The sequence below is a fragment of the Dipodomys merriami genome, unplaced genomic scaffold, assembly GCF_024711535.1.
Source record: "Dipodomys merriami isolate MVZ:Mamm:240054 unplaced genomic scaffold, mDipMer1.0.p SCAF_58, whole genome shotgun sequence".
Taxonomy (NCBI): domain Eukaryota; kingdom Metazoa; phylum Chordata; class Mammalia; order Rodentia; family Heteromyidae; genus Dipodomys; species Dipodomys merriami.
In genome coordinates this window covers 5,181,084-5,199,252 of record NW_027206157.1, presented here as the reverse complement: position 1 = coordinate 5,199,252, position 18,169 = coordinate 5,181,084, and the positions used below count along the sequence as shown (strand labels likewise).

The 18,169-nt window shown below is 39.2% G+C and overlaps 1 pseudogene; it reads left to right on the top strand.

Annotated features, from left to right (window-relative positions):
* The first annotated feature begins 5,416 nt into the window (after nucleotides 1–5,416).
* Nucleotides 5,417–10,328, top strand: LOC138813050 (histone-lysine N-methyltransferase PRDM7-like; annotated as a pseudogene).
* Nucleotides 10,329–18,169: the final 7,841 nt, after the last annotated feature.

Sequence of the window (18,169 nt, the reverse complement as noted above, 5' to 3'; positions counted from 1 at the left end):
TATCAGGAATTAGATTGCTAGATAATAAGCTAGTTATGCTTTTAATTTTTAGAGTGCTTTTCATACTATTTCCCAAGGCAACTGCACTATTTTATATTTCTACCAGCAGCGAGCAAAGGTTCCATTATTTTGTTGGTCGTGGGGCTTGAACTCTGGGCCTGGGTGCTGTCCCTCAGTTCTTTAGCTGAAAGCTAGTGTTCTACCACTTTAGTCATAGCGGCACTTTTGGTGTTTTGGTGGTTTAATTGGAGATAAGAGTTTTACAGACTTTCCTGCCCAGGCTGGCTTTGCTCCATGATCAGACCTCAGCCTCCTGAGTAGCTAGGATTATAGGCGAGAGCCACCAGTGCCCAGCATCCAGTATCTTTTTATTTATTTTTATGGTAGGCATCCTAAGGAGTCATTGACATTTTACTTACATTTCCCTACTGCTTAGTAATATTGAGCATATTTTCATACATTTGTTAGCCACATACAAAGATTTATGTATCTTCTTTGTAAAAACGGTGAATTCCAGTGTTTTTCTCATTGTGTGTTCAACTTAGTCTGCCATAACCAAATAGTATACAGTGAGTTAATTAAATAAAAATTTATTTCTCATAGTTCTGAAAGCTTGAAAACTCAAACCAGTATGCTAGTGTGACTGGGTTCTGATGAAGGATCTATTTTAGGTTTGTAGATGGCCTATATCTCATTGTGTATCTACATGAAATCTTGGTATGTTCATGACTGGGAAAGGAGGAACAGTTGAGATGGAAAGGATCTTTCTTTGCTTTTTTCTGTGAAAGTTAAATCCATCTCGGGCCTCACCTCCATGATGTCATCTTACCCTAATTAGCTACCAAACGCTCCATCTCCAAATAATATTTTGAGAATTGGGAATTCAACTTATAATTTTGGAAGAATGAAATGCAATCCATAGTGCCAATTTTTAAGTTTATTATTATCATCATCATCATCATCATCATCATCATCTTCATCATCTTCATCATCATCGTCATCAATCCTGACAGTTGCCTTGAGTGTTGTGTCTGACCTCTTCAACTCAAGGTGAGCACTCTACCACTTGAACCACAGCACCACTTCATATTTTCTGGTGCTTAATTGGAAATAAGAGTCTCACAAACTTACCAGCCCAGGTTGGCTTTCAGTTCTATTTGAGGTTTTATACTTTTCATTATAGAAGTCTTTTTACTTCATTAGTTAAGCACAATCTTAAGCTAATTTTTTGAGACTATTGTGATTTTTCTGATTTCTTTTCCAGACTGTTCATTGTTGCCAGACAAGCTGATGATTTTAAATGTTCATCATTTATTCTGACACAATTCCAATAGCATTTATCAGATCTAGAATTTTTCTCTGGAAATTTTTAGGATCTTTTAAATATAGGATCATGTAATATGTGAACAAGTATAATTTAAATGGTTTCTTCCCTTTTGACCTATTTATTTCTTTCTCTATGCTTATTTCTGTGGCTTGATTGCATTCAATACGGGAAAAGAATGAAAAAAATAGACATTTGTGTCATTCCTGCTATTAACAGAAATGATTTAATTTTTCACATATACCCGTAATCCTATCGAGATATATACCCAGTATCACTAGTTTCTTCAAGGGTTTTATGATAAAAGAATGCTGACTTTAACTGGGCATAACACCTGTAATCTTGACTTCTCAGTAGGCTGAGCTCTGAGGATCAGAGTTCAAAGCCAGGCCGGGCAGGAAAGTCTGTGAAGCACTTTTCTCCAATAAACGACCAGAAAACTGGAAGTAGTGCTGTGCCTCAATGATTGAATGCTTGCCTTGAGCTGAAGAGCTGAGGAATAGCACCCAGGCCCAGAGGTCAAGCCCCACAACTGACCAAAAAAAAAAAAAAAGAAGAATGTTTACTTTTGTCAAAGGCTTTTTTTGCATCCAGAGAAATGAGTGTGTGATTTTTGTCCTTGATCAGCTTATGTGTTGCATTGCACTTAAAGATTTATGTGTGTTAAACAATCCTTCATCACTGAAATGAAACTAAGTTGACCATGATGTATGCTATTTAACTAAATAATCTTTCCCTCTTGTTCCTAATTTGCTTAGTGTTTCTTGTCATCAAAAACCAATTAAATTATAACAGATAGCTTATGAACACAGAGTGAAGCAAAGATGGGTTTTGTCTAGGTTTGAAGAAATTGAAGAAAAGAAATATAGGGACAAGCCTTAATGATAATTCAGAAAACATTTTCCTAAAATAGAGTCTTTTCTCTCTGGCTGAGATTTGCTGTCAAAAAATAGAATCCACAGTTTGCAGATATTTTGTAACCAAAATCCAGATTTCTCATCACTTTTAGTCAAACCTTCTTGGGTGACCTTCAGAACTGAACAGAGTAAACGTCAGAAGATAAATGTCTCCCAAATTCTATTGATGAGTAAACTTTCTTCATGGTTCCAAGTAAGAGAAGAAGCCCTAGGAACATCTGCTTCTTTTTCCTGATCTCTTCTGTTCTTATCATATTCATTCTAAGATTCAATTCATATCCACAATAATCACTACCACTTATTTTATTTTCACAATATTTTAGACTTTATTTTAAATGTTCCATGAACAAATAGATTTCAATATTACAACAACATAATGAGGCAAATAGTAAACTATAATCACTTACGTGATGAGAAAACCGAAATCTAAAAATGTATTGTGTCTGGGATCACACTTAGTGGTGGTGAAGTCTACCAATACATTTTCTCTAAAGGCACTTACAAGTTCATAAATACTTACACAGCATTATAAAGTCTTAGCTATCTTAGCCATTCACATCTTCACACCATTCACTGAAAGATTGTTCCAATCTCTGTTCCAACCACTTTTCATTTTGTTATAACAAATTGATAGATGCAACAATAAATCCACACTATTTGTAAGTTTTAAGAAAAGTTTACTGACAACTAAAAAAAGTGACATAATATTTTACATAGATACATATCCTTCTGAGGCTAATTTCAAATGTCAATTCTGTGAGGAAGAGGAGGATTGGTCCCTTCTTCTGAGCTTTAGTTAGCTGATTCTGGAACTTTCCATAGTTGTTTGTTTAGCTGTAGCCTTTACATGTGAGTCTTTTGAGTGGTTGGACAATAACTGATCGTTCTTCAGAGGTCTGAAGTCTCAACTGAACCCCCCTCAATATTTTCAGGATAAACAAGTTATAATCAATATATATAATAAATAATCAGTTTTGAAATTTAAGTAAAAGTGACAGGCTCGAGAAATACTGAAGTTAATGTCTTCAAATTCAATTTCAACTAATTTATTTCAACTAGGGATGTCACAGAAAGTGAATTTATATCAGGGCTCAAAAACAAATAATTAGGGGCTTGGAATGTAGCTTAATGGTTGAGTGCTTGCCTAGCATGCATGAAGCCCTTATTTTGATTCCTTAGTACCACATAAACAGGAAAAGCAAGCTGAAAATGGTGCTGTGGCTCAAGCGGTAAAGTGCTAGCCTCAAGCCAAAGATGCTCAGGGAAAGGGCCCAGGCCGTGGACTGGAAAAAAGAAAAGCAGAAAGAAATGCTTAGTCCCATTGATGCTGTATTTTAAGAATTCACAATATTCAATGTTAAATTTTTTGGTGCTGGGCCTGAGACTTACAATCAGGACTAATCATTGTTCCAGATCTTTCCTTTTGTGCTAGAAAGGCTAGCACTCAACAACTTGAACCACAATACCACTCCTGGCTTTTATGATGGTTTTAAGTGGATATGAGTCTTACTACTCCTTGGGCTGGCTGCCAAGCTTACACCTCAGCTCTCAGCCTACTGAATAACTAGGATTACAATCACGAGTCACTAGAGTCTGCCTGATGAACATTTTCTTTTTTTACCATATCACATTTTTGTTTACCTTATCATCTCAAAAACAGACATGTATACCAATTTATACAATTATTATATGGTACATACTTTTTCAGGCAAAATTGCATAGAAAAAAGTCAAATTAATTTCAAAGTCATCTGTTATAACTAGTTGCAATTTGAATGTACTTAATTGTCCATATAGATTTCTGCCAATAATTTCTTCCTATTCTCACTGCTTTGTCATAGCTTTTTCCAACCAAGTTTTGTAATTCTCCACTTTCCCCGTGTTCTCTTTCATTAAATGTCACCACTAGTCATGTCTTCTTCCAAGCTTCATTTCCTTCATTCACAGACCTTGTTTGCTTTTCGGTTTGTATTCTCAAGTGTTCTCCCTCCCTCAGTCTAACTTATATGGATTTGAGAGAAAACTGATAGGAGATGGAAGGCTTAGGAAATACATTCCAATTCTATATGTGACTTTCATTGAAGGGAATGCCCAAGACAACCTTAGGTAAGGAACCTAGTTTGAAGAAGTTCTCAGGAATTATAAATTTCTTAAAGTCAAGTGGATTAGAAGAGGCCCAGAAACCAGCGTTCCCTCTTGGAGAAGCAAATACACAAGGACAATACTGCAAACAAAAATTGGGTAAGAGAAAATAATTTGGGAAATTTACTAATTTTGGTAATTCTAGCAAGGTTGCTGAGGGTAATCTGATTATGTGAGATGGACTTTGGAAAGTTCAAACATAGGCTGAACTAAGCTGTGGAACTAGTAATTAGGTTTCCAATGAGCAGCACATAAGAATTTCACAATGAAGTTACACACTTGGGTTATTATCCACCTGGAGGCACTTAGGCCATGACACATTTTACATTCTCCCTGAACTTCTGAATGTTAATCTAAAGAACATAGATAAAGATGCACAGACTGCACTGGGAACGTGGCTTAGTTGTAGATTATGTGTCTTGTATGAATGAAGCCTTTGGTTCTATTCCTTAGAACCACATGAACAGAAAAGGCCAGAGGTGGCAATGTGGCTCAAGTTGTTGAGTGCTAGCCTTGAGCAAAAGAAGCACAGGGACAGTGCCCAGGCCCTGAGTTCAAGCCCCAGGACTGACAAGAAAAATGTGTACAGCCTGCATGTTGTCTGAAAATGATAAGTAAAAGGTAAAATAACAGATAAACGCAAAGTGTCTGATAAATCTGTGACCACACATTTTCAATCCTGTATGTCCTCGTCTTTGCTCAATACTTAACATACCCTCAACAAATATTCTGAATGAATAAATTCATCAAAGACCACTTTATAAGAAATTTAATGAAGTCGAAATTAAACCTGAAAATGGGAATGGCCAAAACTTAAAATTGAATTAGAAACCTGTAGTTAGTGTTCAAATGAAGTCTTTGTATCTCTTAGTCAAAGGTTAATGGGGGACCAGAGTATGTGAGAAGAATAGATGATAATTTGGTAGTAAGAGATTTTACTTTTCTGAAGAAATAGGGACAAAGATTGTTGATCCCCAACTTAAATAACCATTGTTTTTCAACTTGGACGTAGGAAAAAGGAGGTAAAAATGAGCATGTACATCCTACAGGAAAGAAAGAGTTATGCTTATGAAGATATCCGTAAACCCCAGGATGATGATTACCTGTGTAAGTAACCCTCTGTGCTTGTTCAAACAGAAGGCAAATGTGCTTTTATAATAATTCATCAGGTCATTTGGCCCCCAATTACTGGTTTACTCTAGTAACTTCACATGAAGAACTAAGCGACAATGATATGCATTCTGTGCTCTTTCTCATGATTGTTAAATCTGGGAATGTACATATTTCTTGACTAATTTTTGCTTCTCTTGCCTCAGATTGTGAGCAGTGTCAGAACTTCTTCATCACCAGCTACACTGTTCATGGGCCACCTATATTTGTAAGAGACAATGTGGTGGACAAGGGGCATTATGACCATTCAGTCCTCAGTCTGCCCCCTGGGCTGAGAATTCGTCAGTACAGTACCCTGAGGCTAGGCTTAGAGTATGGAATGAGGAATCTGATCTGCCATTGGGTTTGCACTTCAGCCCCTATGAGGGCTTGATCATAGAAGATGAAGATGCAGACAATAGGTACTCCTAGATGGTAAGAAATGCCCTCCCTTTCCCCCCTTTCTCTAACTCCATGTGTCCCCCTGTGCCTCCAATGAAACATTGCTAGGACATGGACAAAATAATTGTATGTGTTTGTGGAATCTGCATAAACATGGACATGCTGATTTAGGATCAAAGTATAGCGCATATAAACAGAGTGTGTTAGAGGCAAAGTGCATCCATGCTTAAGGAGCCTCTGTTAGGACTATGACAAATCCCCTCAGATGTGTAGACGGCATCTTATGTGTTCACAACTACTGAGTCCATGCAGGCTCAAAGAGCATCACTGGAATCAAGTAATATGATTTTGCCAATTATTACCCAAAAGCCTTTAGCTTGTCTTTCTGAAACTCAGATCACAAAAAGGAGTAACTTCTATGTGTAGATGCAAAAAATAAATCCCAGGCCAACTGGAGTGAGTCCAGCAGTCATTTTCATGGTTCCTAAGAGGATATTATCCTCAGAAGACTTGCACCCTGATTATCACACATATGGATTCCCATATCTCCATTTTTCTTTTGCTGTACTTGGTGCTTTCAAAATTATGAATATTTGATGGACAAGAAATAAAAATATAAATAGTATAGCTGGGTTCCATAGCTCAACCTTTAATTTGTACTTTTGAAATAGAGATGAGATCTCAGTCTGATGCCATTCCTAGCATAAAAGATTATAAGACCCCGATTACTACCAATGGCTGAGCACGTTGGTGCACATTTGTTATCCCAGCTACTGTGGAAGTACAATGGCTGGATAAAGTGAAGTATCTCCAGCAACCCAGGCAAGCACAAGCAGGATGGCAACCCAGGACAGCAGGGTAAATAATACCTCAAAAACAAACTGTGCACTGGTGGCTCAAACCTGTAAGTAGCTACTCAGAAAGCTCGGATATGAGTATCATGGTTCAAATCCAGCCCATGGAAGAAAGTCTGTGAAACTCTTATCTCCAATTAACCAGCAGAAAATCAAAAGCGGCGCTGTGGCTCAAGTGGTAGAGCGCTTGCCTTGAGTTGAAGAGCTGAAGGACAACATTCAGGCACAGAGTTTATGCCCCTTGACAGACAAAAAATACCTCAAAAATAAACAACACAAAAAGGGCTAGTGGTTCAAGTGGTAGAGTGCTTGTATTGCAAGAGGTAAGTTTAGTTACTGAGTTCAATCATTAGCTCTGGTATGTATGTATGTATGTATGTATGTATGTATGTATGTATGTATGTATGTATGCATATAAATATGTGTACTGTATCAAAATAAAAATTTCCATGAGAGACAAAATTAAGACATCAGAAGAAAAACCAAAGGGCCTAACTTCATTCATAGATCCTGCATCTGTATAGCACATACTGTATACGAGTCAAAGAATTATCCTCAGTAGTTGAATAAATCATATTCCCTGAGTAATTGTGAAACACATGTGGAGATAGAAAGGACAATTTCATTGTAGGAGTATTTAACTATAATTTTTCTTCGTCGTTTTTGCAAAGTACATAGTGCCCTAACAACCTACAAGAAAGAACTTTAGTCTATTAGGGTATACTCAAACACGTAGAAGCAGAGTTGGAGCAGTGGTGAGGTTCAGAAAGCAGTGGTTCTATGGTATGTCCTGCAGCCCTGTGCCATGGGGAACCATTGTCGTATCAGGAAACAACATCATGAATAAACAAATTTCCCTCTATTGTCTTTATAAGACAAATGATTCTCTGAATTTCTATGGGAACATAGTGGAGACAGGTGCATGAGTGAGTCCAATCTAAGGAAAATTACTTGGGCCAAATGTCAAATGATGTGTGCTAATCTAGAAACAGAATGCATGTCCCCACCAAAATCTATGACATAAACTTTAACTCAATTTAGAGAATCTGGAAATCTATCTATTTGTGACAAATAAGGATTAAGAGAAGTCTGGAACTGAGCTTTGAAAACAGTGCACTTAGAGTTCTAGAGTGGATGAGTATTGGGAGTAGATCCAAAGGGAGCAGAAACTTACCCTCTTATGTTTCCTTCCTGTGCCTGCTTCAACTTTAGGTATATGAACTGTGGCAGGTGTGCTGAGAATCAGAATCCGAGGGCCTTTCAGTATCAGAGGTAGATCTTCTACCAAACCTGTCATGTCATCAAGGCAGGATGTGAGCTGCTTGTCTCGTATGGGGATGAGTATTGACAGCAACTGGGCAGTAAGTGGAAGAAAGAGCTCACAGCAGAAACAGGTGGACCTTACTATGGTTCCTTAAAAAGGAAGAAAAGAAAAAAAATAATTCTCTTTAGGAATTTTCGAATATCAACTCTTCGGTGGAACAAAAGGCAATTTAACGTGAGAAAAATTTCAAGTTAAGTACCTCTGAATTTAAAGATGCAGTTTGTATACTTTATTAGGAAAATTTCCTTATTTTTAACTATTTGTCCTGATTTTACATTTTAAGAACTTCATATGTTTGAATGCAATACAAAATACCGTGCTAAAAGGCGTAGAGACCAAACAAAGAACCTACCAGCTCTCTTTCAAAGAACCAGTTACTTCTGGCCATTGCAGTTTTTTCTTAATTCCCTCCATATTCGCAAATATTATGCATATGTCATTGTTCATTCATTACATAGTCTACATATTCTGTGAATATATTACTAGGAAGAAAATCAGTTAGAATGAGAGTTCCTATAGAGACTTGTGTCTTTGACAAAAATGAATCCATCTTTTCTCAGGGCATTTTGCTCTAGCCATGGCCCTCAATTCTTGGTTCCATGGCTGCAACTAGGCCTTACTTTTCTTCCTCACTAGAAACAACTAAAAAGTTTTTAGTAAGGATGTTCTTTCAGTAGAAAGGCCTGAGATAGAGGAGGAAACATAGCCCTGTGAATATCTCCGAGATGGCCTGTCATCAGCGTGGAGAAGTTGACTCCTGTAGTTGGATGTGTCAGTGAGAGGACAAATAGGTTGGCAGTGATTTCAGAAACTCTAAGGAAAATATCTGTTATCTGCTACTGGAAAAAGAGTGTCAGTTCATGTTCTAAGAAAATGTAACAGTAAAAATAACTAAGAAACCAGACAGCCCTGATCTGTCCAGGAATCTCAGACTGCCCTGACCGATTATCTCCCAACTCTATCAGGAAGCAATTTAGGTCGGGAAATAATCCAGGAATAGTGCCCTCAGCATTCCTGTGATTGGCCCCACCTACCCCAACTTATAATATGCTTGCTATGTATGATTTAACCTATCCTGTAACTGCTAAGCGAGAAAGTCCCTGCCCTTACTGGAAATGATCATTCCCCAACCAATAAATTTAAGACTAGATTTACTACGAACCACCGACCTATCACAAAATCAGTGTTGTAATGATCCTTCCACCTGCTTCATACAAAATAAAAAAACCTTGCTGACCAAGAGATTGGGACTGACAATTATTGACCTGCTGTGTCAGGGAAGATTTGTGAGTCCAGCTCGAGCTGTAATAAACGACCCCCCTGCATTTACATTGGCAAGGGCTCTCTGCTGGCCTTTGGGGGCGGTCTATGGCCTGGTACTTCAGCAGGAAGCAGGAGGACAGCGAGAGTCCAGAAGAAAGGAGAGGCACAGGAGTGAATGCACCTTTCCGTGGAGACGCCTGGGCCATGCTTATGAAGTTCCCAACATGCACGTGTTGGCCTCCACGCAAGTCCCTGGAAGTCCCACTGGTCTGGGGCACACTGCCTGCTCTAGATCTACAGTCTGAACTTCCCCGTTGGCCCTGGACCTGGCTGGGCTGGAGCTGCACCCACCAGCCATGCTTCCTCCACCCTGTTGCGCATAGCTTCCCAGCCACTGCTTGGTCTTCAGCATCTATGCCAGTCTGGCTCTCTGGGGCAGGCTGAGGCTGAGGTGACCATTCCGGGTGCCCGTTCAAGTCGAGTGAGGCCAAAGCTGTGGTGGAGCCAGTCCTCACACACTTCCAGGTATGTCCAGAAAGGATTGAACTCCACTGGCCCAGTGCTGCCGTCCTCTCATCCCCAGAGTTTACCTCCATGTCCCCACCTTTGTTGTTGAAATTGTTCAGCCACTGTGATCTTAATTTTCATTGTCCTCCTTTGCAGTACTTGAGATTCCTTCCTCTTCTCACCAGGCCACCAGGCCCCATGGGATCTGCCCCAACAACCCCACCTCACAGACATTCTCCAGAACCAGGCAGCCTTCGGGCATGCTGCTTCCTGAGCCTCCGGCTTCCTGCCTCTTTCCTTGCTTCACCAGCTTCTGCCAAGGCCTCCTCTCCCCTCCACACTGCCCCAAACCTCAACCCCAGTGTGGCCTCCCATGTGGCCAAACTCATCTCCCTACCAGGCCCAATCCAACCCCAGTGTGGCCACTGCACTGGAGAAGACAACTAAGGTCCAGCAGCAGCAAAGATGACACAGTGTACAGCTGGTTGAGAACTGGAGGCAGCATAGATCTCTCTGATCATCTTTCTCTTCACTTACTCAGGTATTAATTGAATTTAGTATTTAATTTTTGGTACACAAAATCTCATAAGTATCTTCTTATTAAGCCTTTGCAGAATAGCTGGTAGAAATGCAGTCCCGGATTGTGTGTTGTTTAATTTTTTTGAGATTCAGAGATGTTTAAAGTAGTTATAATCATCATGAATTCTCACTTTTACAGTAGAGCGCTATTCAGAAAATAATTACTTATGCATCTATTATCAATTATTTATATGACTTGAAACTTAAAGTTTCAAATATTACAGGAAGATCTTTGATTCATGTTGAGTGGATGTGAGTAGGTTGAGCTGTTGCATACATTCATTGTGTGTGTGTGTGTGTGTGTGTGTGTGTGTGTGTGTAGGGGGTGTATATGTATTATTGAAATCAGGGATAAGGATGAGCACTGGTCTGAACTTGTTTCCTTTTTCTGAGAGATATGGTATTTCTGTGTTTGTGGTAAGCTCTGACTGCTTGCCTTTGCCTGATGTGCACTTTGCAGTTTTTTTTTTTCAAATAAGCTTCTTATTTCTTATTGAGCAGATAGGGCTCTGATATTGCTTTGCCTTTAATCTGCCATCTAGGATCTTATTTTCCTCTTTAAAAATTAACATACAATATAAATTTTATCCCCTGTCTGATTTTCCCTTTAATTTGCATTTTGAAATAAGTAGTATAAGGAGTTTGAGCTCTGTATTCATGAAGTTTGAAATTTCTTTTTAATGTAATAACTGGACACATTTGTTAGCACAAAGATCTTAAATTTCTTTTGTAGTTTTAGTTTAAAATACCCTCCTCCATGTTTTTAGCATGGGAAGACAAACAATTCCTAGTAAAAATGATAACAATTTATCCTTTAACTATCAGATAATTCATAATTAATGTCTAGTGGCAAATGAATACATTTCTGAATAGATTTCCTTGATAGACCCGTGCACAAAAATACCCCTCATAGGTGCTGAGAAGGTAGATTAGTGGTACACAGATTACCTTGCATGCATGAGGCCCTGGGTTTGATTCCTCCTCACCACGTAAGCAGAAAAAGCCAGAAGTGGTGCTGTGGCTCGAGTGGTAGAGCACTAGCCTTGAGCTGAAGAGCTGAGGGCAGCGACCAGGCCCAGATTTCACCACCAGCGACAAAAATAAATAAATAAACAAATAAATAAATAAATGAATAAAGAAATAAAACAAACTCATACACAAGTAAATTAATTTCAAAGGTTGATTACTATTTTAGTTAGGGGCAGGGTGCCAAGATATAGCAGACCTCTGTCCCAAAGCTTCAAGAAGGATTTCAACAGTTGACAAATACTGAAAACAAAAAGTAAAAAACATAGCTCTGCCAATAACATATAGAATCTCCATTCAAGCAGAAAGAAGTACTACGAATGAAATACTTTTTATAACATTTGTTAAGAGATTTTGGCTCTATATTAATTATCATATCAATTGACCTTCGAAAACTCTATAGGTGGGCCTGAGTCTCAAGGTCCTCTAACTAAAACTGGAGGAGAGAATCATCAACCTGGACTTTAAAAAATTGTTATTGTTAATGTAGTGGACATACGGGTCACCATTTTGTAATTTAGATAATGAGTTCATTTCATTTTCGAAAATCTAATCACTTCTTTGCTCTCTCTCTGTTTTTCCCTCCTTTCCCTGCCCACAAGTGGTATAGTTGATTGTCAACATAATATCTACAGAGTATCACTGCTGCATTTGTTTCCTTGTTCTCCTTGAATTTCTGTGGCTCCCTCACTGCCCAGAAATGGATAAACAAAAAAAAAGAAAAATCCATCGTTTTCAATTCCTTTAATTCATTTCAATATAAACATCAGTAGTTTTATGAGATTGTCAGGCTCTGTCTTCACATCCCGAACACTTATACTTCCCATACCTAGTCATAACTCCCACCAGATTCTAAGATACACAAAATAATTCTGTTCACTTTCCACACAAGAAGAAGCTGAGATTCAGAAAGATTAAGTAACTTACTGGAAATACTGGGCTGAGCATAGTGGCTCACTCTTATATCCTTACCTACTCCAGAGAATGAGATCTGAAGATCATAATTTGAAACCAACCAAGGTTGACATATACTTTACATGTTTATCTCGTTAACCAGCAGAAGTCAAGAATTGTGTGATTCAAGTGGTACAGCTAGAATGCCACCAGACTTGAATGGGAAACCTAAAGATAGTGCCAATAGGATGATTTTTAAGAACCAATGCTGCCCCATAAAAAATCTCAGACACCACACACACACCTTTAAAAAGATGTTAGTACGGAAACCCAAATAGTTTTTTTTTAATTTTTATGTTTAGTTATTACCTTTATTGATGTATGACTTGATAGTCTTTACTGATGAGCCACAATTTAGAACTTTGTTGTAATTATATCCATGTCTGTGCCAGAGAAACATTCTCCTAGTTGTCTTCCCCCGTTTCTAGCAACGATAAGTTGTCTCGTCTTGGCCCAGTTTCAAGGTTATTGTTCTAGTAGATCACAACCATCCTAATAACAAGGGTTATAGGTGGTAACTACTGTACTGGACAATACCTGCCTTGGGAAAATTGTTCAAATTTCTCCATTCAGTGGAGGTTATTAGGATACACCTATGATCACTTTGTGCTTAGAATTGGGAACTTTTTAGATCCAGGAATTCAGGACAAGCACTGTGTGCTACTTCATACTTGTTAACTTTAATTTCAGCTTCCTATTATCTACTTTAAGCATTGTGTGAAGAGAAAAATTGCCCCTAGGAGAGAGAAACACAGTACTAACTGCTGTTTTCAAAATACAGGAGGAGGAAAAGAAGTTCTGAAAGAGGCATATAGCCTAGACAATGAGTTCTTAGAAACTTGGGCTGCCTGTTAATCTTAACTTCAACATAGAAAGTCAGAGCCTGCAGTGGCTTGTAAGCTCCATTTATATTCCTGAGCATGCGGCTCCCTTCCCCTCAGCCCTCTGATCCTTTACATCAGGGTTTCTTAGTGTGTCTTAATGTTTTCCTGTTAGTTCAGTGCACAGGTTAAAAATTAAGCATGCCCAACCATGGGTTTCCATTGCCCTAGTAGACGTTTTGCATTTTAGGACATTCCTTCCAGGGAAGTCTCTTCTTGGGCCCTCATGTGCATATGATCACAGAAGCGAATGTTTCACAAACCATGGAACGCAGTTGTTCAATGATGATTAACTCACACAGAGGCACAGACAGGTTGGGTTAGGAGACTTTGTGAGAGGCCTTGGATTGGCACATGGCAACATTGACAGTAATTCCTCAAAGAAATACCACTGATTAGAGGGCTATGGAGAGGTAAAAGGAGAATGAATTTAACCAAGTTCTTATCTCAGAGAGAGAAATAGATTAGACAGAATGATAGGAGAGTGATTTAAAAGAAAAGAAGAAAAATGGAAATAAAAATTTAAATTTAAACAGTGAAACACTTAAAAATTATGTAAGTTTAAAGAAATGGTATTGAGAGAAGGATAGAATGAGAGGAGGTGAGGGATAGGAGACATGAAAAACTAAAAAATAAAAGTGCTTAAAATTAGTTATTAAAAATTAGGGCTGGGAAAGTGGCTCAGTGGTAGAGTGCTTGCCTTGTATGAATGAGACTCTGGGTTCGATTCCTCAGCACCACATAAGCAGAAAAAGCTGGAAGTGGTGCTGTGGCTCAAAGTGGTAGAGGACTAGTCTTGAGCTGAAGAGCTGAGGGACAGTGCCCAGGCCCAGAGTTCAGGCCCCATGACTAGCAAAAAACAGACAAACAGGAAATTATATAGGTATAAAGATATAATATTGCTACTAAAGAATTTAAGCCTAAGAGCTTATGAATTGAGTAATAAATTTCTGGATTAAGTGTATATACCATAGGGTATAAGGTCTAATAATTGACGACGGGTATATATATATGGGGATGGGCATAATATCAATTAAGTCACTCAAAAAAGAAAGAAAGAGAAAAAAAAGAAAATAAAAAAGTACCAAAAGATCAGAAGATATAAAAAAGCACACACACAAATACACCTAAAATAAACATTATGAGTGGAAAAAAAAAGATTAATAGAAAACAATTAAAAAATAAAACTTAAAAAAAGCTACAAAAAGAGTTATTTTTTGGAGAGGTGATGAGAAGATCCTTTATCTCCACTGTGTCCATAACCACTCTCTTGGTGCAGTCTCAGGTCTGCTTGTGGTGTTTGGTTTTCCTGTGGCTTGATTGGATTCTTAAGTCAGTTTGTTTGAGCAGGCAGAATAATGCTCTGCTTTACCCAGGATTTTGTGATCCTCTTCTCAGGCTAGTTCAATGGGAGGGAGATCTGCTTTGAGTATCACAAAAGAGGGAGATGGCTGTTTCCTCTACTTTCAAGATGCTGTGATGAGGATAGGTTCTGGGTAGGGTTGAGGCTTTTCAGCAAACTAGCTTTTCCCTGAGGGGATAGTTCCAGAGACACTCACAGAACCCAGCCTGGATCCATTCTCAGGGTTTGTGTTTACTGAATTTTAGTTGATTTTCTAGGCTGCTGTAGGGAGGGGCAGCCTCTGGTTCTGTTTACACAGTGAAGAAAGTCTCTCCTGAGGTGGGAGGCGGATCTTCCTCTGTCTGGGCTGGGTGATTTTCCCCTGGGTGTAGCTGAGCCTGGCAGGTTAGGTAAGGTTCTTGTGACCTGCTAAATGACTCTTCTTTTCTTCCAAGGCCTGAGTTGGAGCTAGTTGCTCACAGGGGCCTTTGTCAGTATGGAAGATGGAGTTCTCCGGTGGTTGGGGAGGGATGGCTTTCCCTTCTCTGCTCCCAGATAAGGAGTGAGGATGTCAGCGATCTACTCATGCCAGAGTGTTGGTTCCTGAGTTGTCTCTGGTGTGTGATCTGCAGGATGAAGATATCTGCTCTTTGTCAGTTCTTGCTGGTGATGAGTAGAATCTGCTCACCTGCTGTGTCTGGTGCTGTTTTCCTGAACTCTCTCTGCTATAGGTATGGCCAATACAGCCACTGTCACTGCCGCTGCATCCGTTCCAGCCTTGGCTACCGGCAATTGCTCAGTTTTGCCTCCTTGTGTGGATTTTCCCTCTCTGGCCAAACTCTCTGTACCTGATGGCACACTTGGAGTGATTCTGTAGTGTAGGACTGTTTACTAAACAGTATTTAGGAACACTAAAACTGCTTTCTTTGCTGGAGCTGGATTAGCCTCCAGGTTCTCCTTTGCCATCTACCTCGGAACTTCTGTAATGAGATTCTTATCTCCAATTAGCAATCAGAAAACTAGAAGTGGACTCTGGTGGAGTGCTTCACTTCAGCTAAAGAGCTCAGGGACAGCACCCAGAGTTCATGTCCCATGACTGATAAAAAATAGAAACAAAGAAAACAAGTGAGTGCCCAGAGCCAGTGGCTCATACCTGTAAGTCTAGCTAGTCAGAGGCTAAGATCTAAGGATCAAGGTTCAACACCAGCTTAGTCAGGAAAATCTATGAGATACTTATTTTCATTTAACCACTGAAACCCATAAGTGACCATGTAACTCAAAGTGGTAGAGCACTAGCTTTGAGCACAAAAGCTCAGGGGCAGGATCCAGGACCTGAGTTCAAGCCCCACAACTGACAGAAAAAAAAGAAAAAGGAATGAGAAGCCTCCTTAATGAAATAACTAGACAAGTACAATATACAAAATAATTCCCCCCTTCCTTCTTTTCTTCCTTCCATATGTTCACATCCTTCCCTCGTTTTTATCCTAGAACTTAAACTCAGGGCCTCATGCACTTTAGGTAGGTGCTCTACCACTTGAGCCATACACCTGCTTTTTTTGCATTAGTCATTTTTGTTTTTGTTGGTCATGTGTCTTAAACTCTGTGCCTGGGCGCTGTCCCTGAGCTCTTCAGCTCAAGGCGAATGTTTACTGCTTGAGTCACAGCACCACTACTGGTTTTTTATGGTTTATTGGAGATGAGTCTCACAGACTTTACTGCCTGGGATGGCTTTGAACTTTAATCTACAGATCTCAGACTCCTGAGTAGCTAAGACTACAGGCATGAGTCACCTGCACCCAGTTCTGCTTGAGACATTTTTGTGGTATGGTTTTATGTTTATTACCAGGCCATTATGGACCACAATCCTTCTTTTTACCCTTTCTGAGTAGATGAAATAAAAAGCACAATGCATTGGTTCAGATATTGATTGAAATCCAATATTGTGAATGTTTTGCCTGGGCTAGCATCAAATCATAGTCCTCTCTGCATTAGTCAAGACACAGCAGATAGCATTACGAGTGTGAGCGCCCATGATTGGCTCAAATTTCTGACTACTAAAACATATGAATAAAGTTTTAATAATTTCAAATGATGAATTTGGGGACAATGGGTGCTCTTACTTGCCTAGTTTCAAATTTCAGCAAAAGTCCCAAATATTAACTTTTGATTTCCTCGAGTAAATTAAATAAGCAAATACATTTAATTTATTTTATTTTTTATATTTTTGGGTCCGGTCGTGGGGCCTGAACTCTGGGCCTGGGTGCTGTCCTTCAGCTCTTCAGCTCAAGGCTAGCGCTCTCTAACACTTGAGCCACAGCAAAACTTCTGGATTTTTTCTTTTTGCTTATGTGGTGCTGAGGAATTGAACCAAGGGCCTCAGGCATGCAAGGCAAGCACTCTACCACTGAGCTACCTTCCCAGCGCAAACTTTTAAAAGCAATTAACTAAAGAAAAAAGTTAAACACTAAACATCCTTACCATTGCAACTTTGGATTTAATACGTTGTCAAACATTGCTTATATCATAGTTGTATTTTTCTGGGCAGTATATTCCATACACGAATCATGCCACCACCAAAGTTAAGGGCTAAACAGCCTATAGGCTATAGGCAAATATACAAGTGAAGGCATGTGAGGATTATAGCCATGAGCCACCAATGTCTAAATCAATTATTCCTTTAACAAAAATCAAAATGGCTACAGTATGGTTTAACAGAAAGCTTGAATCCTTATCAGCTTTGCTCCTGACCTGCTATTCTAATAGGACCCCAAAAAATTCACACTCAATTCTCAAGTGAAGTAGAGGGTATCCATTGCATGCTCTGCAGCATCATAAATCACTTGCTGGTGAGGAAAAATACCTCTTTTCCATAGGAAATGCTCAATAAATTCTGATTATTGAATAATCATAAACCTAGGAGATGGAAAATACCCCTATCCAATCACATTTTTTTGTTGTTCATTGTCGTATTTGAACTCAGGGTCTGGGTGCAGTCCGTGATCCATTTTTTAGCACTCTACCACTTGAGCCACAACCCCATTTCTGTGTTGATTTTTTTTGTTGTTGTTCAGGGGGCCTGATATCTGGGTCTGGGTGCTGTCTCTCAGCACTTCAGCTTATGGCTAGCACTCTACCAATTGAGCCTTTGCACCACTTCCAGCTTTTTCCGCTTATGTGGTGCTGAGGAATTGAACTCAGGGCCTCATGCTTGCAAAGCAAGCACTCTACCACTGAGCCAAATTCTTAGCCCCCACTTCGGGTTTCTGAGTGATTCACTGGACCTAAGTATCTCATAGGGACTTTTCTGCCCGGGTTGGGTTTAAAACATATTCTTTCCATCTCAAGTTCCTGAGTAAGATTATAGGCATGAGCCATCTGTCCATGGCTCCATCCACCTTTTTATACAAGTGAATAAAGCTCAGTGATAAAGTGTCTTCCTCTTTAACCAAAAGCAGGTAAATAACCAAAATTGAATTTGAAATTCAGTTGAGTCTGAGGCTATATTT